At 42.6% G+C, this 24,826-nt stretch overlaps 2 long non-coding RNA genes across 2 annotated transcripts in view; one reads left to right on the top strand and one right to left on the bottom strand.

Moving 5' to 3' along the window:
• The window catches only part of LOC126870302 (uncharacterized), a 122,530-nt gene that overhangs the window by 5,962 nt on the left and 91,742 nt on the right, over positions 1-24,826 (top strand). The window lies entirely within an intron of this gene.
• LOC126870303 (uncharacterized) lies at positions 17,970-21,875 on the bottom strand. Its single transcript, XR_007691271.1, has 3 exons — positions 21,743-21,875; positions 21,460-21,577; positions 17,970-21,396 (listed from the first exon to the last, which is right to left on the bottom strand). It is a non-coding gene; the product is annotated as an uncharacterized LOC126870303 (long non-coding RNA).

The following is a 24,826-nucleotide window of genomic DNA, read 5'->3' as shown; positions in this document are numbered from 1 at the left end:
TACGTTATTTACTTATGTAACTAATTGATATAATTCATCGGAACTGTGTAAAATGCTAATGCCAATAACATAACGTACATTTCGACTAATTTGAAAAACTTTGAAAATCAGATAACAATTGCAAATTTATACAAAGCGTTTGCAATTTATTATAACCATTACTATAGCCCCAATTATGCCAGAATAATTGCAAAAGTACAGTTAAATATCTATTATTAAATATCGTAGATAGTATTAGATATATTAAATTAATATCAACCATATTGCTCACATATTCTCTATGTTTCTCGTGCCCATATGTTTGCATACTTTTTACGCACAAATATCATATCTTTTTGTATATTTAACACGCATAAACGCTCACGTTCTACTAATGGGTACTAGCGGGTATAACACGATGAATCGTTAGAGAAATACGATGTTCGTGATTTATGAATCCCGCGTGCAAAGAGAACAAGGACCGTACACCATTGTCGTGCGGTGCGCTTCAAGACGAAACCTTTCCACGACACATTCAATTTCTGTTAAACGCGATTCACAATAGCCTGGTAAGCTGCTATTACGCAATTTTGCTCGTCCCAACGGCGCGCTTCTCTCACCGCCTCTTGATTTTTGCGATTACAACTAGCCGCACAAGCGAAGAATGATAACGAAGTTAGCACAGGATTTATCCCGCTATTTTATTTTATCGCGAGAATTTGCTTTTACGTATGAAGACTACGCGGAAAGGTCACTGTGAGTCGTATTTCGTATCTTCTGGGGGAAAATAGGAAAGCCCTTTTAAAATTCAACACATTGTCAACCAATCTCGCATTACCAAAATTGTCTTCTTATTCGGGTTTAGAGCAAGACATGGACAAAAGTATACTTTTCGTGTTTTCCTTCTGGGATCTTCGTACGCTTTTGTAGAATTAAAATGTCGCGGCAACGGTCGTACTTTTTATGAGCGCGTTCTCCGCGAACGAGATATAACAACAACGGATATATCCAGTTTCGTAATTTTTTCGCGGGATTCAATTCCGCGGCCAGTCGTGTAACTATAAACGAGTTCGGTGCAATGAACGGAAATTGATATATTATTCGAGCATGTAGCGGAAACAGGTTTAATTAAGAGGCTTCGATAAACGAGCTGTTCTTGACGATAGCCAATGTTATAGGATCGGCAACAGCGATCAAAGATAAAGTATTTACTCGCTTTGAATAATCTTCGTTCGCGTTACGGCACACTAGCTTATATGAAAACTAAATTTTCCAAATGACGAGTAATTCGATTATCCCATTTGACGTAAGAATTATCAAGTTGTTCCAAAAGTAACTGTTAGAATTTAATCTTAAAGTTAAGATAAATAATCTGTGGAAGACACAATGTTTATGTTGAAATAATATTAGGTGATATTTATTAAACAGAATTACAGAACCGAATGTATTTAAAATACAAAAGTGAGTAATATGGTATAATTAACAAAGTGTGCAGGTGAAGCATTTATGGGTCGTTGACAGTTGGCCAGTTACTCTCAGACGTAGTGACCCATGGTCCCTTAAAAGATTTTGAACCCCACACTCTATACAGTAGTGAGTATGACCTGTGTGAGTGTCCTGTTCGAATGGCTGTGTAGGTGTCTGTATAAGATTAATATCGTTGTATTCCAACAGTAACATAATATAATATCGAAATAGTCTGTATAAAGTAAAATTTGCGACTTATCGATTTACTGACATTATTAGCCGATAAGTTATCACGCAAAAGAGCCATGGAATGTATACAGTTTTTTGAGGTTAGAATTTGTTCATGATAGACTGGACTTATTTCCGTCGCTAGGCAAAGAGCTATTCATAGCGTACCGACATGCAATTGCATAAAGCTAGTGGATACGTTGACCCTAAGTGTTACGTAACTCGCGTCTAGTGGCAGCTATCAGCACAACGATAACACAACGACTCGATACGCCGTGGTCGTTGTGCCGTCGTATATCTATGAGTGCATTTCTGCCTAGATCGTTGTATTATTCGCAATCTACCCATGCTGTTATCTTTCGGTAACGTCCATCGACTTTCGAAACAAGCGTTCCATTCGTATGCCGTTACCGAACGACCGCGACGAGCAGAGAGACTCGCACGTTCTTCCATCGGAAACCTGGTACGTTTCTGCGTGTACGTGAGAACGGTACGAGTAAATGACCTAGGAAGGATATCGATGCTTGCAGTAATATGGGATTGTCTTCGATAAACGAATAGGTACAGTAAATCTGTAAGGAATAAAAAATTCTGAGGCGGGCGTGTGCAGTTGGATTAAAGCCTCAATGTGGGTCACGCGATAAGAATAAGACTGTCAGATAATTTGGACGTATTTGTCGATTATGATATATCAGAAAGATATAACTTTTACGTGGAATGGTCACCGTTAAACGTAGATGATGTTTCATTATGGGGATTCGTCTTCTTTAATCTCCAGGGAGAGATATTTGTAAATGTACAAAGTTGATGATTCCTATTAGGATTTATATTATTATATATTATATTTATAGGATTTATTAGGATTTATATATTTCGTTTACTTCGACAATTCTAGGAAGGAAATTCTGCTACTTAAATTAAAAAGAAAAATCCTTGTTAACTTGGTCATGTCGTGTATAACGTATCTCTTGGTGATCGCGATTCTCGTATTCTGGCGTCTGACAGCGCGTCGTAGGATTACAGAACGTTCAGTCGGATTGTAAAGTTTGCCTGCAGCGAATGGTAGAAACTGTCAGGCGTCGAGCAAAGTTTCCAACAAAGCCAACGACGGTTCGATGGCTTCGGTACGCTCGCCAAGATCGAAACTGGGTTACGTGCGATGCGTTCCCGGCTTCGAAATAAGCGGACAGAGATCCTCGCGACGATCACGCGACAAAGCCACGGTCAACCCGCTTCTGTCGATGCTGCTGTTGCATCTTCCGTACGTGTGCACGTGTTTTATTTGAAAACTGGTCGCACGAAAAGATACGTGTCCAATCTGGATCCTTTTGTGAGCATCTGCAGGCTCACGCGCTGCCGCTATTCAGTCAGCTGAACCGGGATATCTCTGACCGCGAACCTCTTTTCAGGGATCTCCTCGGATAAAATCCGATTCAAACGGGACGACTCACTCTGACTGGTTCGCGGACACGTTTCTAAGGGTGTGTGTGTGTGTGTGTGTTTGAGGTTCGTACTGTTCGAAGAGACACGTGCCTTCGTTAAAAATTTTCCACTGAATTTTTTTTCCTCCTGATCTTTGTTTTACTCAAAGTTAGCGTATATCTTATTCTAACATAATATACAAACGCGCAAATTTATGAAACAAATAAGAACAAATATGCGAAAGAAAGTACGTACTTGTTACGACATTTAGAAGGTGAGATATAAATTCCTACCTAAATTCCATTTGCTCGGACATATTCGTAACGTAAATTTGCATAAACATTCGCAGTCTGGTAATTCAGACAGCTCCGTATCTTACTCGCGATCAAATGGAAGGAATCGCGTGCTTTTCTGCACGGTTCTTGAACGAAATCGCATCCTTTAGCTGTCTGTCGAATAGATTCGCGTGCACGTACGCGCCGGCAGCTATAACCGCGGTGTGTACACGCTAATTGCGCAACGGTGATTCACGGCACACATTTGTTTCGCCAGTCCGAAGAAAACGGTCGCCTTAATTGCTAAGCGAACGGATTTATGCTAACGTCCGTGCACCTTGCCTCGCCGGGTAAATTTAATTACGTTCATATCCAGACACCGTGAGCGAGGGTAATTAAAATATTCGGCCGTAACGCGCGGTCGCTTCTTTGGTAACGAGCCTCTTACGCGGTTAGAGAAAAGTTCAAATCTTCTCTGTTTCTGCCTTTCTTAGTTAAAATATTCTCTCTGATATATTTTTTATCTTTGATAAAAATTGTTTAATTTTCTCTGATGTTTCGATATGCTAGATTCCAAATAATCACGGTAGATTTTTCTCTAACAGAAAGAAAAATCTTCTAGAATTTGCTAGACCTACTTTGCCCGAGGAATACGTATCTTATCGATCTCTAGGATCAATCTGCACACGTTAATTTCAGCGTCAAACACATAAGTTTAGTGTCAATTTACGACACTGGATAGTGTACGTGATCTCGATAAAACTTCGTCAAAGGGTTGCAATTACCGTACGATATAGCGTAGCTCGAAGCCATCGACTCAATTCGACTCGCAAGCCAAAGCCTTGACTCGATCTCCGCTAAATTCGAAAACGTGATCTTCCATCTTATCTAGCGGCACCGATGATTTACGATACGCTCGTATACACAATTCGACCGATAACTGGATAGTCCGAACACCGTGTTCTTCGTGCTACGAGAGACAGACAGACAGACAAACAGAGAGAAAGAGAGAGCCAAGTGTCGGCCGATCACCGATAACATCGGCCATCAAACTGCTTTCTAAGATCTCTCCGTGGGGTCAGAAGTGGGGCCAGCGACGATTTACGACGCTTATTATTGATAGAGCTATTCGACCCTCGGTACGAAGTTTGCGATCTTCTCGCGAGGTGTTATTGTTAGTTATCTCGTCTTTTGTATCGCGTGACACGAACGTGTCGTCGCATAAAAAGTTCCATAGAAGTTTGAAATTTCGAGTTTCCTCTATTAGATTCGATGTAGACCAGCACATTCGGAATAATACGCTCTTTTATGAGGTGTACAGAGACTTTTACGAGCCAGTATATACATTTATCTGCACTTATAGGATTCTCACACATCTGACAATGAGCGTTATTCCGTTGTTACGTACATGTATTATTCGCTGCTTTCTAACAGTGCGATAGCACGCGAAACACAGAATCGCACGTCTATATCTGGTCTTCTAACGGAATTCTGGATAAAAGAGAGTATCATACGTTTCACAGAGCTTGTTGTCTCGGCGATTCGACCAGGTCGATGTTCTAGGAACATTCCTTACAGTGAACCGGCATTACTTTTCTCGAGTGGTTTCCAGACTTACGTAAGCCACGTGTTCGCCGCGACTGATAGACCTCGTTCGCGATAATCGTTCGCTGTGCGAACGAGAAGGTACCATTAAGCCCTAATTAACGCGTCAGACAGGATGGCGGAGAGTTTCTGCGAACAGAAACCGCGGCATTCGAGCTGCGACGAGGAATCGCTGCAATCACTTTCTCTCCCACGTATCGAGCCGCGAGCTTTCGCGATTAGATATCGGGAATCGGCCGACGACCATTTCTAGCTACTAACACCGATTAGATAGGGGCAATAATTGCGGAACAATGACCGACCGTCGGCCGTTACCACCGGCACGTTGCGTCGCCCGCGAGAGAACGTTCGCGAATTCTCGTTCAGAGAATCGATACCAAGTTCGGTCTACCCCGCGCCAAGCATAATTTCCACGCTGCACAAACAGCAATTACGAACGTATACCTGTCTGCTACGTGGCTGCGAACGTGAAATTTACAATCATGACTTTAATACTAGTTACATTTCCCATTTTTTCTCGTCTCCTTCGCGGTACTCTTGTTCCTTGCAACTGTTTGCTTTTCTTTATTATGCGAACTACGATTAACTTGTAACTGACATGGTAATCGTTTAATTACGCGAACGGAAATGTTAAAAATTTTATGAAAAGTGGTACTGTGCGTGGAACAGGATAATCGGCTATTCGTAATTGACTTATTAAATAAAATTCACTTGTATACTTGCCACGGTAAGTTATATATTTTCTTTGCAAACAAGATACATTGGTTTAAACCTTTTTTTATTTCTTCGTTTATTTTCTTCGTACGCGTATTAACGAGAGTAACGAGTGTTGCTTGTCCAGCGGTAATTTCAATTTCACGGAGACTGCCCTGGAAGCTAGAATGAAATACTCTTCTACCCCTTTATAGCACTTAACGCTGTATTCAGCGTAGAATTTACTTTTCGCCAAAGTCGTTTACCATTTAAGTTTCTCGATTAGGGTCGATTCGTAGCAAGCTGTACGCGTCGGTCTATTGAAATTTCTACGGGATACTTTCCCGATATCGACGCATGCTAGAGACGTTGGTTTCGATATGGTAAAGAAATTCCGCTCGTAAACGAAGCTCTACGGCCTATAGAAAGAGGCTGGTTTGTGTACGGAACAGACGGTATTCAGTATCGATCAGGCTTCACGGGGAACGGATTGAAAGGCGAAGCAGACAGGTACACACGGTGTGTCGGCAGAACGCGTACGTAACAGTCGTTACGTTAATGACCAGCCGCAGCAAAGTACGTAACCGTGCTTTCGGCCAATAATGAGTGCTACGTTAGCAAACGAGAGGCCCGGGTCGTCCCGAAGCTAATCAATGTTGCTGCCCGGTGAATCGATTCTTTTTTCCCCCGCCATTCGCGGGGATATGAACCCTCGTAGAAAAATTGATGCGCCTCTAACCCTTCCGACCAATTTCTCACTCGACACACTTAACCAACCGTCGTTCTGGCATCGTTCACCAGCGTTCGAATCGATACCTATGTACATCGTACCTATAGTAGAAAAAAGAATATCCTATATCCTCATCGAGTGTCCTTATTATATAAAAGAAGTTAGAACAATCTATAACTTGTAAGTTGTCATTTTGCTAATATTATTGATAAATTATTAGAGTTAAAGGGTGCAGGTGTATAAGAAAGTATAATTTCGTTTCGACATCGATTGATGGAAACCTTATATTTGGGCGCCGCGCCGGTAAAATTCGAGTGGCTTGTGAACGTTGTGCACGCCGCCGTCACGCTATGGCTTTCTTCCTTCTATGAATTAGTGAAAAGGAAACTCTTCGGAGACAGAGACGATTCCAGGTTGACCGATGGTTTCGTGCTGCTATTCCAGGAACGCGAATACGTCCCGTCATTACGTGGGAACGGCCAGTATGATTTCAACCGAACCAGTAATTTTTGGAAACGAGTATCGTACATGATTCTTTGGGGTTATCGTTCTCCAAGCTTCGCGACCCGATTCTCTTACAATTTTCTTAACGTCTTCACTGCCACGCCAATTTCATATATTATATATGTATATATAATTTTATCGAAACACGGCAACGTTTAATTTTTGCGAGATATTCTATCGTATTTGCGCGCTTCTTCTGTGAAATTCGTCTTATTCCAATCACGCTACAAAAATTTAGTAACGCGGCTTACCACTGGCCACAGTGGTGATCAACGTTAAGAATCCGCGATGCGCGAATGGATACGTGCTCGTTCTTTGCGAGTCGGATGAAAACAGTGACGTCATAACTTACGAAGTTATAGCGCTATTTTCGGTTTATGGCTACCGGCTGCTTCGACGATATCCAAGTTATTACGGCTACCCAGGAATCACGCCCGGAATTGAAAAGAAAGGGAAAATTATTGATAACTCTGCCGTGTTTGACCAGACTTTGTAACTTGTTAAATGAGAAAGACAAATCACGTAATATTTTCGTTCGAATTTTCAATCTATCAGACATAATAATTAGTCAAGACGTAATAAAAATGTTAGTTTAGACGGTAATCTATGTTTGCTTTTTTTTCTTCTTTTTTTCCAATAAAATGAAGGAACAGTCGAGTGCCTTCTATCTCTGCTCAGTACATTTCAATTTTTTTAACATAATATTTATTTATAGCGTATACACAATTGCTGCCTCTCATTGCGTCATGGGCGAATTATGTTTAATTAAATCGTAAATATTATTCAAGAGTTAGAAGCGCTTGTGTTCGTTGAGACAAGAGCGAGATTGAGACACGAAACTTCGAGAACTGCGAAGTTGAAGCGAACGATCGTGACGTGAACGGCGAATCGTCGAATGACGCGTGCACACGCGGCTTCCTTCGAAATTCTTGCCAAAAATTACACGAATACGTTACGGTTACTCGTGTATTTTTACGCGCGCCGTAAAGGCCCGTTATAAATTTTCTGAAACAGAAGGCAGCGACAGACGACGTAACCGTGTTTCTTCTCGTTTCCATGAAAAGGAAGAGGAAGGCGAGAAAAAAAATAAGGAGAACAAAGATCATCGGCGCAACGTGTGCTGTTCCAGCTACGCTCGTTAAATCGCGCGGCGATTTTTCAATCGCACGCGTATCGTTCGAACGACTTCTCGGTGCCGCGTAGATAAAGGAAACGCCAACATTTACGAGCTCGTAAAAAGCGCGCGCGTTTCGTATTGCCAATGTAGAGAAGGAAAAAGAGAGAAAGACAGAACTCGCGGTAGGGTTCCCTCGTTGAGGAACTTTGTCGTTTACTCGCCCGTGCGCACGCGCACTATGGTTCGCACGGAAACCGAGCTCACTAGACCATTGACGCCGGCCACCAGGTTTGTTTTGGATTTTAAAACTAGGCCGATGGGTCGTTGCCCTCCGACAAATCCTTTCTGCCTTCGTCCCCTTCTTTTCCTCGGCCCCTCTATTTCTTTTCTTAGGCTAGCTTACCGCGAACACATGCTACCTACTGTAGCGTCGATTAGTTATGCTACACAGCATCTATAGCTCTACCAATGGCACCAATTTGTGCACCAATACTGGCAAACGTGTTCACACGCAATCTCGCATTTGATTGATTTCGTTGCTGTGATTTATCTATTACACCTGTTTGCGTTAACGTTGTTGCAACAAATAATCGTATATATCGATAATAACAAGGATTTCTTATTTCGATTTCGTATTGGCAATAAAGTTAAGTATAAAAACGTTTGAATAATTATCAGGTGCACTTGTAAGAAAGCAGATGCTATTCCAGGTTAAGTAACGATCATCGAAATTGATAGAATATACTCGAACAGTCTGGCTGTTTTTCGCGATCGTTCGTACCCTCGTGATGTTCGAGTCTCCGATTGTTCTATAATCGTCGAAACGTCAATACCATCGAAAACTATAGGATGATCAGTTGTAGATCGTAAACAAAATCTCCAATGATATAATCCGAATCATACGATTACAGCAGAATGGGCTAGACGCTATTATAATGCCAGATGGATCAATATTTATCCTCGGGAGAGTTTATCGATAGACTACACTTTCAACAAAGATTCGACTGTTAAATGTAAACAGTGATTCAGAAATCGGCGTAGAATTTATTTATGAATGGTAATAGGATTTCATTGTTTGTAGGAGAAGAGAACTAGAGCCGGAGGTAGTCTGATTATGTAAATTACCCGACATTCATTGGACCGTATTGTTAAATATCGTTGGAAATGTAGTTTCAAAAAGGTTCGATCGATGAATCGGAACGCGTGTCGCCGATTTAACGAAACAATTTTGGCCGATTCGAGGGTGCTGGTCTTGCGTTTTTGTTGTTCCAACAAAAGGCGACTATGGGCCCCCCCAATGTGGGGCGATCAGGCCTGTGCTATCTCAGCTATAGGCTGATTTACCTCCACGCGTGACACGCATTGACATACATCGCTTAAGGCTGACATTTATAAACAGCGTGCCGTGAAGACGTACACAGAAGTCTCCATTCAACTTTCGTTTGATTACGCGGAACCCAACTTATCACAGAACCAGCTTGCGAAATAGAATGCGTTCGTTTCTCGCGAACGTGTCGTAAAAATAAAGAAAAAGCTACGTTTAACGCGAGTAAGCAGTTAGAAATCTCCTCGGAGGTTTTGCTCTTGGTCTTGCTTGTTTAATATTTGGTGAAATAAATCTTTCATCCCCTACTGAAATGAAACTTTTCGTTCGAGGGCTGTTTTCACTTGTAAATGTGAATTAGAGTATCGAAAAAACGATACGGTCGTGCCGAAAAGCATAAAGTGTTGGGTTTCGTAACATTTTATTATTTTTCGTTGTAACAAAGCATAATATTCAATTTTGCTGCGTAGTTGTTACAGTACATCGTCGTCTCAATAAACAGTGAAATGGTTAAGATCTGCAACTACAAATTATCGATGTTCCTTATTAATTTTTCCCTTTCACGACGTTTGAATGAATTCGAAGCTCGATACGGTTGATCAAGAATAATTATGTCGTTACGTGGTAAAAATATAAAATTCTTTTTATTTATTTGGAAGAATTTTGCAATCAATTCTCATTGAGAATTATAAGTAAATTATTCTGGCATGGTACTATAACTTGGATAATAAGTGTTTATCGTATGTTTGATTCTAGTTGAATCTAATGTTTAAATCTAGAGGGTAATGTCTTTTTAGCCTGCGGATCTGATCCCTCGTGTCAAGTAATTGAGTAACTAGTGGGTTTTGATGGTTGTTAACTCTTATGTTATATCTATTACTGAATTTGGATATTTTTTCTTTAACTGTGGGTATCCTAAGGTCGCGATGTATTGTTTCGTTGTTAACAAACTAAGGTGTATCTGTTAAGGATCTTAGAATTTTTATGTTGGAATTACTTGCTGTTCCCCATAGTTGGATCCCATAGGTCAAAACAGGTTTTAGTATGGTCTTATGTAGCATTATTTTACTCTGCACGTTTAAGTTGGAACGTCTGCCAATGAACCAGTAGAATTTTTTTAATTTTGATTTGCGTTGTTTGGATTTATCAACGATGTGTCGTTTGCGTGTCATTCTTCTGTCCAGAATTATGCCCAGATATCTGACTGTATCTTTGTTTGGAATTGGAATATTATTTATGGTCACCTGTGGGCAGGTGAATAAAATATAAAATAGGATAGGAAATATCGATACACAAAATCTATTTGGACGACCATGCACGGTACACCGTTCTGTCATAAATTACACAGGATAGGCAACAATTATCGCAGTGGCCCCGATCAATTATCGCCTGACGTCGCGTCAGGTACGTCGCGTTCTCACGATGCGAACACAACTCTTAGAAAGAAAGTACCGTTTACCCTATAACCTCATTCTTGTACTTATAATCCGATTTTCGAATCGTCGCGTTGCGTCGGTATTTTTTATCCGCTCATAAACGATCCAGTTTTATCCGTAATAATACCACCACGGAAGTTGTTCCTAGAAATATTCGTTTACATCGACCGAAACTTCGCTATCACTGTCGTTCGCCTCTTTTATCGAGCTGACTCCTCCAACCAACGAGTGCGTCCGGCTGTTGGGACCGTTTTCTGAGAAACTTTACGATCACGACAAGCTGCTAACGACTCTCGTTTCATGGTCTCGAATCGTTTTATATGGAAACATCTGCCGACTTGAACGACAGTGTTTGGTACAACCTCGAAAAATTGTTAACGAGGAAGGCGGGTGATGGGTGACCAAAATGTATCTCCTTCGATTCACAGATATTATTTCCAACTCTTATCAAACTGTTTGATCTTATATATCTTTGTAAACATCTGATCGTATAGACAGCATGTTGATAGACAAGACACGATCAAAGTGCGAAACGCGACACAACCGAGTAACGCAAACATACTTCGAAGCTTCATCTGGCGAACATTGAAAGATAGAATCATTATCACGTTCAGGCTGAAACTTTAAATAATTCAGAATCAGTCGATACTCTGCTGATCATCCTATATATTAAAGATTCTATCGGCACTACGACTTCGGCAAATACATTCTCTTTATATAAACTATTCCTGCAAACGTTGCAGACATTTGATCGACAGTTTCGAAGCATAAAACCAGAAACCTCGTAACAGTCGGCTATTCTAGTTGTCGTAGATTTTGTCGACGCGTATTTTCTTTGTCCCCCGAAGACGAGTGTACCTTTTTACACCACTGGACAACGTTTCAAGCTCTCGTGTACTCTCAGACGGGACGGTAAAAGCACGCTAATCGCATTAGCGACTACGGTGTATGCAGCGTCGTCATCGGCCTTGAAAAACGTTCTGTAGGGTGCTCCAGAGAAAAGACTCGCCGTCTCCTCGAGTTGCAGAGACAAACGTGAAACGCTTAGTGGGACTTTGGCGGTTGGCGCGCCTTCTTTCGTGCAGGCCCTTCTTCGTGGTCCCTTTTTTCAGTATTGACGTCATCGTATGTGGAATGTAAATAACGGTCGGCCCACCTACCAGGCCCTCTCGACGTCTCTTGTGTTTTAATGTGGCAAAGGGTGCGACAGATGCGACTGCGCGCGACAAACGCACGCTGGTCCCATCCGCGTCCTCCTTCGACCACGTGCTTTTTCTTCCAGACATTGTTCGATATCTTCGAGCGTACTGCCTTTGTCCACCAGCCAAGTTCCTGGAGATTCTCTCCTTAGTTTGCTTTTTATTTTGGTCCTTGTTGTTTCGGGGGGATAGCCGGTGAAAACCGTCATTTTTAACTCATGCGAGACCAGTGACTCAGACGTTGAGTCACTGAATATATCGTTTCAGCGAACAAAAATCCTGTGGTTGACCCGCGCAGAGAGGGTCTTGCGCTTTACTCGTAAAACTTCGTTTACTTTATCGCGAGAAACTTGTTACTATTATGCAAAGATGTTGATATAATCGATAAGTTGAGGTTTAGTACTTGTAGGATTTTGTCAATGATATCACTGGAATCGTGCGGGAGGTCCAGAACGGCCAATTTATTAAAATACAAATTACGATCGTACAAAGCACTCGGCCGTTAAGAAAATCTTCCGGATTTCGAAATACACAAGTCTGGAATGTTTCAAGTAAAGTAACTAGCGCCGTCAAGCTGCGGCTTTTACGATCGAAATTTTAAGGGTCTGATTAGTAAGTCTCGAAGAGTTAAGAACCATCCTGGCGGACCAATTAACTCGAATTAAGGGTACTAATTAATCGAGAACTCGTACGGTCGAAAAGAAACTGGTAGTCGTCGGCATCAATGAATCATAAGAAAGAAAAATTTCAGCGGCGCGGTAATTAACAACGAGTCGGTTTTAATCGATCGGTAGGATTATTCTCGTTGGTACACGAGAGCTACCGGTTTCGGAGATCGCGATCTAGTGCCGTTTTAATCGCAGACGGGCTCCAGCCGGGCGCAGAATCCAGTTCAAGCACCATGAAAACCAGTCATTGACGTTGAATGGAAGCCAAGATCTAGTCTCATCGCTCAAACTCGATCCCAGTAGATGCGTTCCTCCGACGCGCTTTACTCTGGTACAACCAAACGAAAAAAGAAATCCGGAACGTTAGACCCGCTTCTACCGTTAGGCAATGTTCAGTTCTCCACTTTGCGACCAAAACGAGTGTGACTCCTGTTTTAAAGCCTTCCTTACCTGCATCCTAATGAATAACCACTCCTTCTATCGCCTTTTTCGTATCCCGATGTAGATGAGAACTCTCCGCGCCTTATCTCCGAGTCTGACAATCGATCTAACGCGTGCGCGTCTAAACTGTTTTCTTCGATTTTCGTTACAGTGACTGGCGAAAGTGTTCCAACACTCGTAGACAGTTTTTATTTTATTTTTCTTTTATATTAGATATTAGATATTAGGTGCGTTATACATTTGAAACCATTTTGAAATTTTATTAGTTATGAGACTCGATTATTATGTCGTTCATTGCGTCGGTAACCGAGTCTCGTAACGTAGCTAATAGAATGTACTTTTATGTAAAGCAAATGTACTTATGTAATGAAACTGAGAGATCAACATAAAGTGGAGTTGATCGGTTTGGTTTGTGAGAATATTTTACCTTCTGTCGTCCAATGGTTAATCCCGATACAGATTAATCCCCTTATTCTACTTTTCCTCTGTCTTCAAATTAATGAAACGATGATCCAACGTTTTCTTTCGAGAGGTACATAGATTATTGGGTAAATCGATGAGGGTAACAAAGACGGCTTAATCGAGAGCGACTGGACGTGGGAGAAAGCGGGTGAAAAGAAGGCTGGTCGATCGAAATGTCGGCGTGACTAACGATCCACATGAAGTGTGGGTCATCGAATAGAGCAGTCCCGCGTAAGAAAGGACAGGATCCATTCATACATCCCAAATTCGGTGAATCTTGGCTGTGCGATCGCATCTCGGCATTTCCTTGTACGGAACGGAAGATTGCGTAACGTAACGAAAGCGGGATCGTGTGTTGCGCGAACGTGGATCGACGAACGTGTCGCTGAAGAGACAGAGAGGGAGCGAAGGGGATCACGAAAACGCCGTTTCGAGTATATCGAACGATCGCGCATTTTTTTTCTCTCCTCTCTTTTATGGTCTCCGCTCTGGCAGTTCGCCGGTGGAATAAAACGGCGGGGCCATTACCGTAGCTCCAGGTACATGGATTTCGGATCGTTTCGTACACGGACGTAGGAAATGAATCGCTTCGAAGCTGCTCGTAAATCGAATTTCGAAAGCGTCCACCGACACTCTGCTCCGTATTCTGAGGGAAAATTAAATTTCCATAGACTTCGTTGTTCAAATACCTTTGTTTCGTTAATATCGCGTATCTCTTGTATGTCTCGTAATATCTTGTATGTCTTTTACGTAGGAATACATAGATGTACAATGTATGTATGCGACAGCAATTGGAGCGCGCGTTATGAAGTAAAAAATTAATTAAAAAAAATCATGGGCTGGAAACGTTGTAATAATTCGCATCAAATACGTATAGTCGATTAAAACAAGGCTATATACTCGAATCTGAATTTTGTACGTAGAATTTTACGATATAGGAAACTAGGAAACTATAATACAAATGTAAAAAAGGTAAAAGAAGCGGCATCGTTCCCCGTCGCTAAGAATTTCATCAGCCACATGCGACGAAGCTCGTCGCAACAGTAAGAAAAGCTCCGCGCCTGGCCGTCGCACAGGCGATACTCGAAAAAAGCGATCCGCTTTCGTGAGAAGAGTATCTTCGCGCCACATGCTGTAACGAAACGAATTCCAGCCTGTCATGCACAGGTCCGCGTTCGTCCGTCGAAATCATTTTCATTGAATCCCACTAGACGCTGTACGATCGTTATGGCGAATTAAGAGACATTAAACAGATGCGTTATTACTGGAATCCCGCGATATTATCTTAATTACATAATGATTAACGACCCAACACGAAACGATGATTTTCGTTTCGCCTGCCACGAGAAACGAGCAACGTATTATATGCTTTCGCATCATTTATTACGTCCGATGGTAGTCGGTATTACGATTTACGATTATTATCGCGAACGAGCTTTTCGACCCGATGCAAAAATACAAAGGAGGTACTGTATGCGCGAGTTATTTATAGCGCCAGCCTCGACGAGAAAGCGGATTTTTAAATATCTAATTCAGTCGGTTATGTTAAACAAGATATACGATTACCCACCTACACTGGCTCGCGAAAGTACTCCGACATCGCATAAAAATTATATAAAATATTTGAAACTAACCCGAAAATGTATACAGGAAGTTTAAAAGTGCAAGATTGCACAGAATGCGCGTAATATTTTTTTTTATTTAATTCGTACTTTACAATTTGTCCAGCTGGACATTCGGTAAATTTTTCTAGCTTAATTGCTAAATAACACGTGGATGGCTACTCCCAGCGGGACCCACATCTTCGAGTGCACGTAATATGAAAAAATATATAAATATCCAAGCTATGGTGCTCCCAATAATATTATACTCGTTGGATAAATTAATTTTTCGGCCGGCTTCCGTTTTCCCAAGTATATCCTCGAAGATACGAATCTGCGTTAATATCCGCGATTAACGGTGCTAATAAAATTTCAAAATGTTTCCCATAGCACGCATGGTATGTATATTCGTAAAAGATGTCTACAAGCGTTGGATTTTCGCGAGCCTGTGTAGACGTTCCCCTCGATTATCTCGAGAGCGTTACGTTGCGAAGGGCGGTTCGGGGCGGAACCGATATAAAATATTTTCTTTGCCGCGGCGATTGTTCGTCGAAGCGTAATCCAAAGTCGCGATAAACCACGTTTCTCTGTGTTCCTCCCGCAGCATTCGCGTTATCGATCGCGTAGAAAGAGGACACAATCGTCAGCTATGATCTACTACGGTCCCGGACGATTTTCCTTTTTCCCCAACAAAATACATGCGTATTCGTATACGTATACGTTTTCCCCGATACGCACGACAAACACTGTAATTTCTTCCGAGCACGTTCTTATCGTAGCACCGTGTCGCGCAATGCCGGACGTGACGTCATACCGACTCGAACATTCTGTCAGTCACGATTAGGAAGCCCTTGTTGAAGCTATCGACCTTCGTCGACGACGTTCGAGATCCCGTTCCATCGAAACCCCGACATCTCGTAACCTTTTATTGGAGTGGTGGGGAAGTAACGTCGGCTTTCCATCGTACTAAGAAAAACAATTTCAAATGGCTCGTACGTTACAGTTCGCGATAAAATCATTTTATTAGAAATACGTTCTGCGTTTGTGAAACACTTGTCCCTCGTATAATCTTCAAGATCGGTGTAAAACGGTGTAATTTCAACAATTGGACGTGAAACGCGAAAAAGTCTGTATTTGATCAATTGCGTTAGGAATTCGTACTACGAGTTCCAGTGAATTTAAAGTAATTTCAATTATATAAATGTTATGGGTTTATAACAGGAGTAAACGCAGTTTACTTGAAGCTTTTCTTTGTTCTGCTTTCTAACGTTCAGCACCATCGGACTATCGCTATTTCAGGTCATAGGAAATGTGGCCTATCGTGTTCTTCTCTTATAGTCCTCGTATATAGACTCGATCGTTGTGCTCCAAGAAGGACAGCCATTTTCATTTCCGGAGGGGCACGAGCTGGCTTGGAAGTTACGCCACTGGGGCGCAACTCGCTTGAACGCATGCTCTTTTTTACATCCTCCACCTCTTTTATTTGAATCCCTTCCACGTGCTAGCATAGCCTGTCCCCTTCCATTGTGCGCTGTAGCTTGTTTCGACTATGCCAGCCTCTCTCCACGTCATTCTCTTTCCTTCTTTCCTCTCTACCTTTTCTTTTTTCGTCCTACCATGCTTCGCTCCTCTTTTCTCCCTTTTAGTATATACATACCTCTGGCTTGCACTGCAGCGGACTGCATCATCCAGAGACGCAGTATATACGAGTTTGACCTTCGCTTTGTCCTCCCTGCCGTGACCGCACCCACACAGTAGAAGGCCGATTATAAAGGCCGCTCGATACTCGATACACGACGCCCTTCGTTCCACGCTGCTCTCGATACGTCGAAACTACGTCGATTCGATTCAAAAACCCTTTAACACTCAGATTCCCAAATGAGAATTGCTTCGTCAACTCCAAAGCATTTCTTTCTTTTAGTCTTTTTCGGTAGAATACGTTTCTCTATTATTAACCGACTTCGGGTCGAAGAAAAGACAGAGTAATTTTTACCAACGTAGTAGGCCTCTAAAATCCATACGTCGTTGAAAGTTTCTTAGTTAAAGAGTCTCGGTCCGTTGAAAAGGTTGGGACGTAAAATTCGACAACTGCGGTCGAATTAAATAATTGCATCGGTGCATCGCATGCGCTAACGAGGGTGAACACGTCGACCAGCTCCCAACATTTCTTTGATGTCGCGTTATCTCGCTTCGAGAAGCAGCGTCTCGCGTTCGAAAGCGTTAACAACGTCGGATCTGAGCTTCGTTCGATCGTCGATTATCATCGTCACCGTTCCCTCGACGAACGTGTCAGGAACGGAACGTAGTTCGAAGAAATTCAATTCGATCGTGCAGCGTGACGTTTGGTTGAAAGGGCGACTCAATCGCGAAGAACGCTCGTCAAGAGGGAAGCTTTGAATCTATCGAGCACTCGAAGCTACGAACGTCGTCCGCGTGAGTGCAGTTAAATGTGACTCGAAGCATTGCTCAAGGTCGCTCCGAGGAGGTATGCAACGTTAATGGCGTCTAGAGCAAACTCGTTCCGTGGAGAGTAATGGCTTTGACCAGGCAGCCTTAATATGCAGACTTCGATTGAAAGATGGTTACGAGAGCCTATAATTCCTGGTGTACCAAACGCAGCAGTCTTTTTACCACCGTGGCTCGTGCATTTAATTAAATCGTTCGACCATCGTGGATGTCCGTGTCTGTGTTTTACATCGTTTTCAGCTTCAACGTTTTAATTCCAACGTTGTCCGATTAATTTCTTCGATTATTTTCCGGTAGTTTCGATCTTGACTCTTAAACGCACGATCTTTTCGACTCTTGCGTAATTTCTCAATTTTCAATTCTTTTTTTTTTTTTTTGCTCTTCTTACGTTACTAACGTGTGATACGGTTTCTCTAGTAACATTCTTTTCGCCTATAAATAGAAAGTCCTCCAGTTACTAATTTGCTTATCTTCGAGTAGAAAACAAATTCGTTCTGATAAAACGACGAGTCGAAGGCGCCGCGGCGAAGAAAATAAACGAGCTTCTGGAACATTCGTCATTTTGATCGGTGATCGTCAAAGGGGTGACAACGTTTGTTTTCTTTGCGCCGATATCAACGTATTCATGTACATTTTTTTCGTGTATTCGTTTATAAATGCTTTAAGTATTCGACGTATCGACGATAAACTCGAGTAGGCAATACAAGGAGAAATTAGATTAGTGCTCGCAGATGAGTTACGAGAATCGTCGATTGTTTCGCATAGTACTAACAATGACGTGTCGTATTTGCTATTTTCCTTTCATGGAACGATAGTAAGTTTCCTATTGTATTTATATTTATTACTATGACTCGAATCTTAGTATCCTTTAGTAAGCCACTAGGAAGAATAACGAGGCAGAATAATTATACAGATACGAATATTATGTCCGAGAGTAAGAAATTCTCGAAGCTACTGTCAAATAAATATACAATTCGAGAATATTCCCCACGGTAACTATCGTGTAAGATTCTCAAATTGAAACCTACATTTACATACAGCTATGTAACATCGCGTAGACACGCGAAACACCGTGACAAATGTTGCAACGATACTCGGAAAACGAATTTAGAAGAAGAAAAGAAACTGGCGCCTGTGAATCACTCTCGCATACTGAATGACTAAAATGACTCTAAATCCGGAATGGGTGTGTCCGTGTGAAACAGCAACGAAAGAGAGATAGTTAAGTCTTCCGTTCCTTTTTTCTCCCCAGAGAGTACACTGTCTCGTGAAAATACGTATATATTTGAATACTTAAAATATTCCAAAATTTCATTGAAATTATAATCAGAACGAGCGACACGATTATATCGAAGAAATCTCAAACCAGCACACGCGCAACGTGTTTATTTATATTTTTCAGTTCTTACGGATGAGTTTAAATACTTTCGTGAGCCACTGCGTGATCGTGATTCACGAGCTGACTAAAAGTGGCGCAGAAGAACGAATTCGCGTAACGCGTGTGGTATCCCTCCGTGTGTTCCCCTTTCGAAATGTACGTAAGCAAGCGCTTACGCGGAATCGAAGAAATTCCAGACTGGAACATGGCGCGTTACGCGTTCCACGACCACGTCATTAATAACCGATGTCGAGGGAACAAAGGTCAATCGAGTCAGCGATCATAGAAATAGACGGGATGATTTACACGTCGCGTGAATCTAACGGCGATCCGCGAGCGGAAAAGTTGCTCGACGCGTGAGCAACGTGAACGGTAACTTGCTGTTAAGTTGTAACTAATTGTAACTGTAATTATAGACTAGAAGTGGTATACTTATAATGCGAATGAAAAGTAGTACAATCCAGAAACAAAGAGAAAATTCAAAAGTGTCTGGATTAACTGATCAAAAATATCGATATTGTCGTTCGCGTGAAATTTTGTTGTCAAACTTTCGAGTATATTATTTTTCTATCGTTCTATGTCGATCAGAAAGTAATCGCACAGGTGATCAAATTTTAGTTACACAAGTAACCCCATAAAGTATGGCGGGCGGGAAATCGTTTAAAGCGGCGTAAATAAAATTAACGACCATCTACCAATCAAATTTTCGTTCTCAGATAATAGATATCGCGCCGACTGGGTTTCCTTCTCCAGAAAGATACGAAAAGGGTCTCGATTCGACGTCACGCACGGGAAACAAAAGGAGGAGAGGCTCCAGGATCCGGTCTCTCTGATTAACATTCACTCGGTAGCATGGCGATGTTAATTATCTTGGTTATACGTTATAACTGATTTTAGCGACTACCGCCGAAAAGTGCAGGGCCGCGTGCAGCCGAGCGTGTTTCAGAGAGTATACATCGGCTTGTGTAAATTAACTGCCGTTACAATGGCCAACAGACGTGTCCCTGTCCGTTCTTTCCGCTTTTCTCCCTTCGTTTAATCGAACAGAGCATAGAGAACGTCGGCTCGCGTGATCGGCAGACGCGAAACATGCAAATTCAGGGGATTCACGTTCGATTGGAAACGAAGAGGTTAAAAGTGCATCGATGTTTGCAAGATCCGGCGGAAAACATCAGGATTTCACGGTCCGATCGTTCGGGAAACGCCGAAACAACGAACGAACGAACTCTGATGGTTTATCGATGTTAGGTTAGCACGGTGCAGTGATACGATGATGCGATCGGAGAGAAAAATGGTTGGGGAATGATGATTCTCGAAGCTTCGTGAAACTTATCTTGCGCCACGTTGAGAACGGATGTCTCGTTTCTTCACGATGAGCTCCATAATTCCGATAATCCAAGGATCACTGGTTCCATGGAACTTACTCACTTTGATCGTTCCATTAGTCGCAAATCGCTAGATCTCGCAGATATCGCGACGTAATTGGTAGATTACGGCTACGAAGCAAATAAAAAAGATTTTACCTAAAGAATGGAAAAAAGAATTGCGATTGGATAGCTTAACAGGCGGCAAAAAATGTATCACAAAAGTAAAGGTGGGATGTATACATAGCTGCAAAATTAAGAGGAAATGGGACAACTTTATCAAAGTTCGGGTATGAACGGGAATCTCTTAGCAATGCGTTAAAGGAAGGACAGAAATTGGGCGTGCATAGTGAAACGACGATTGGAAGGGATTTAGGAAAAACACAAAAGCATGACGACGAAGCTGTAGAAACGCTCAATAAGGGAGGGGTTAATGCGCAGTTGTTTGATGTTGCTGACAGAAGTTCAAATCACAGTTTACATAACAAACATTAATCATATCTATTTTTTTCAACTGAATTTTTATCCCGAACGTGTGGGTATTGGTAACGGCGTCGCGTCGATAGTTTTACCAACTGGACACCCGTGTATTTTTCTCTTTTTATTGCAGCACCGTATTTTTTCCTTCAGCCAAACCGACGATAGCCGATTATCACGAAATCTCCGATAAACGCGATGGATTCTGTTCACAACGGCTCGTTTCACAGGTTACTGCGTGAAACACGATTTTCGCGAGAATGCAGAAAATTGCAAGGCGTCGCGGATACCGAGGTAGCTGAGCGAATCGCAGATGGCTGCCGGAGACCCACTGGCCCAGTTCCGCCCAGTTCGCTTCATCCCCTTGCATCGCTGCACCCTGCTGCATCTTGCGTGACGTCATTGCCCACCCTCGACCCTCCGTCACTGCAGAGGCTACCCCTTCTGCAGTGCTACCACCTCCACCCTCAATCCCTCTCGCCTCTCGAGCTCGTTGCTCGAGTCTGCTCGGCTCTATTCGGATCCGCGCCCCTCTCTATTCTTCCTCTTCGTTCCTTTCGCTGGAAAAACGCACTCTTTTGAATCAATGTTTTCGCCGATCGATTTTATTTCATTTGAATTACGTTATCTGCGCCGTCGTGTTACGATTTCTCAATCTTCCGTCGCATTTATGGCGATGCCGAAGCCAGGATGCTTGCGTTTTTAACTCATCGCCGACAGGAGACGTTGTAAGGCTCAATTCTACCAAGTATAATGGAAAATATATTGATTGTCAGAAACGCTGCGACTTTTTCTGGCGCGTGTACAGAGTATAAAACAGTATGCGATAGAATAGCTGGTTTTAATTTCTCGATTTTCAATATTTTTTGCCGCACTCTCTAAAATCGCAAAACTTCCAAAACTCACGCAAATGGTTTTCGCAAAGGGTTTCCTTCGTACGATTATTTAATTCTAATCGTTTCCACAGTATGGTAATTTAGGTGTTAGGGTAAAAAAGGTGATGATAAAACGTGTTTGCCTCTGTAGCTCGGGATCGTCCTAATGTACATACATATATAGCAATAAGGACGTAACTGCGCAACTACGATACGTGCAGCTGGCGCGGAAGCGAGTATTTGAGTTGTGATAATGCGCGCGCGCCGTGATAAGAGCAACGACGAAGGTTCGACGAAGTATCGCACGGAGGCGCCACCGAACAGGAATCCATCACGGTCCTGTGGTAGTAGTTCGTAGCCGTTTCGCGATCAGCACAAAACAGAAATCGCGTTCTAGCAGTCAGCTCGATTTCACGCTACCTTTGATCGAACCTTTTCCAGGGGTCGAGTCAGCTTGTTTTAATAAAATGTAGATCATTGGGCCGCTCATTGTGATTTAAGTCGCTTCCCTGAGGGAAATTATACCGTCAACGATATTTCAAGCGCACGACCTTTCCGCCATCGTTATTTATACGTTCCCTAGTCAGCCACTTGGGACTTGCCCGGTTCCTCCCACGGTAACTCAAACAGCGTCCCGATCGACGTCCCTCGAAAACCGTTTCCCCATTAACTGCACGCCCGTGATTCCCACACGGTTCACGACTCGTGAATAAGTTCCTCTAATGTACTCTAAAATTTCCATGCTAGAGCTAATCAAACACCGTTAGGAATTAGCCGGAATACGCGTTTACGGCGCGAGGTTTCAGGAACGTCTGACTGTATTCTTCTATTTGATCGATATGCTAGCTAACAGGGAAAAAAGAAAAAATAACAGAGATTCGCTGTCTTTTTAGCTTTCTGCTGCGATCGTTAACTTGCCACGTTCCAAATCGCGCGAAACAGCTTTAACGTCGCAGCCTGACTAATTTTCTAGCTGTCGAATACTCCCAATAGTATTCTCTGCGCTTAACCGGTTGAAAAATCGCAAACGTCGCGAGAAGCTGGTTCCTCCGACTATCCTCGTTCTCGCTATTATTTTTCGAGATCCACGCGCTCGGCTTACCTACGTGTTTCAACCGGACCCGATATATACGCGTGCATTCGTGCACACGGAGCAAAATACACGAAGGGAGAAAGATAGCAGAGGGACGCGTTACACCAACGTTGCTCCTAATGAAACTGACAGGCTACGAGCCCGATATAGAGAGGCGAGTACTGCGTGCAAGGGAGGTGATTTACGATGGGACGCGTGTGTTTTAAGCTGGTTGCATACGGGAGAGCGGAATGTGCGCTTTTTATGGCCAGAAAAGAATAGGCCAAGTATAAAGGCATCGCGCAAGACCCATTGAAATTCAGCGGGCCTTTATGCGTTGCACGCCACTGGTCGAGTTCGTGGACTAGCTGGTTGCCTGCTACCGGTTCCTCGTACCACGCGGCCCTTTCGTGGGACTATCGGGGCCCATTGCGCATCACCGTAACCATAGTCCAACCAGGGGAAACCGGTACGCAACCTGGTACGAGGTAGATATACACGCGTGTGCATCGGTGCAAGCATGTGGACAGGTCGAAGTGCAGCCCCCGGCTGCACCGGAGCAAGCACTGTGAATACGAACAGGAACCCATTCCCAGGATGCCTCTTTGGATCGTTTGATTTAAAGTTTCGCGTGCCTCCAGGTGGAATTCCGTCACTTTTCGCTAACGGGGTTGAAATGTTTTTAGATGGAATTATTCTAAGATGAATTTGCCTTCGAGATGCGGTAGATTAGGTTCTGGACTAGTCGGCTCGGTGTCTAGAAAGTTTCTGACGTTTTGACAAGTTTATAAGGAAAAGGAAAATACCTCGCGATATACTCCTGCGTTCTCTGGTATTAGGAAACTAAGATAAATCGAGAATATTATTAGGAATTTATTAAGAATTAAAAAAATTTTATTTTTAATTTTGTCTTCTCGTACGTACATCTTTTTCTCTCCGTTACTGTTCATCGTATTTGTTAGTTTCTCCGTTCCATGTATTTTATAAACTGTTCCACGAGCCAAATTCAAACTTTTCGTCGAGTCGACGCTGAAATTTGCCAGGTGTCTGAATATTTATGAATAGAACGGAATATGCGGTAAATTTTGAATTAAAAACCCGCGAGATATCTTTGTTATAGCGCTGTCGAGTGGTATTACCTTCGACTGATAATCCACAGGAAAGAAACGATGTCGTAAAAAGATCCTGCACTGATGGAAACGATCGAAGTTAATACGACCGGGGAATGGCATCTGCGTGCACCATACGCATTAATACGCACACGAACCTGGCAGAGTTATGGCTGGGCGCCGGTGCAGCATGTGGCACAGAGTTACTACCTATATTTTATAGCCATGAATGGTTAAGCTCCTTTCAGCGGAAGGAGATGCACCGGGTCTATCTTTATTTCTCGGGCTCGAGCTATAAAGGGGCGACGCGATTTCGCAAAGCTCAGGGACAAAATTTAGGCCAACAAGGTCGATGGTACATCTGTGGCCCCGACTACTCGTCCTATAGATTACAGAGGGTAATACTTGTCTCTACAACTGTGTACTCTTAGCTTCGTGTACTCAGGTTCCTTCCATTCGATCGATGAGAGTGGGGTGTAGAGATCTACAACCGCGTAGATAATGCACGATATTCTGGATAAGAAACGGGGAAAGTGTCTGATTTCATCTTATTTCAAGCTATTTAACCCATTTTGGGCACAGCACAGGTAAATTTTTCACTATAGAAAATATCCAAATATTTGAAGAAATTGTAGCGGCACATGAGTCGCAGGACGATTCGAATCGAGAGTGACTCTGTTGTTGTTTTGTCTCGGGGTATTGACACCCTCACGATTTACGAAATTTAAAAGTAAACAAACTCCGGACAAAACAATATCGCCGCTATGTGCAACTATCAACCGGAGTCGAATTCAAACTTCCCCATACCCCGACCAGTATAAATAAACGGCCATGCTCTCTAGGAATTCAGTATTCAGTAATCGGTAATCAGTATTCAGCATTCAGTAATCATTGTCTAGTATCCTTATATCGAGTAGCATTGAGCAAGCAGCGA

Source organism: Bombus huntii, chromosome 10 (genome assembly GCF_024542735.1).
Source record: "Bombus huntii isolate Logan2020A chromosome 10, iyBomHunt1.1, whole genome shotgun sequence".
In the NCBI taxonomy this organism is placed as follows: domain Eukaryota; kingdom Metazoa; phylum Arthropoda; class Insecta; order Hymenoptera; family Apidae; genus Bombus; species Bombus huntii.
The sequence above is the reverse complement of the archived record's forward strand: the minus strand, read 5'-3'. Positions and strand labels throughout refer to the sequence as shown.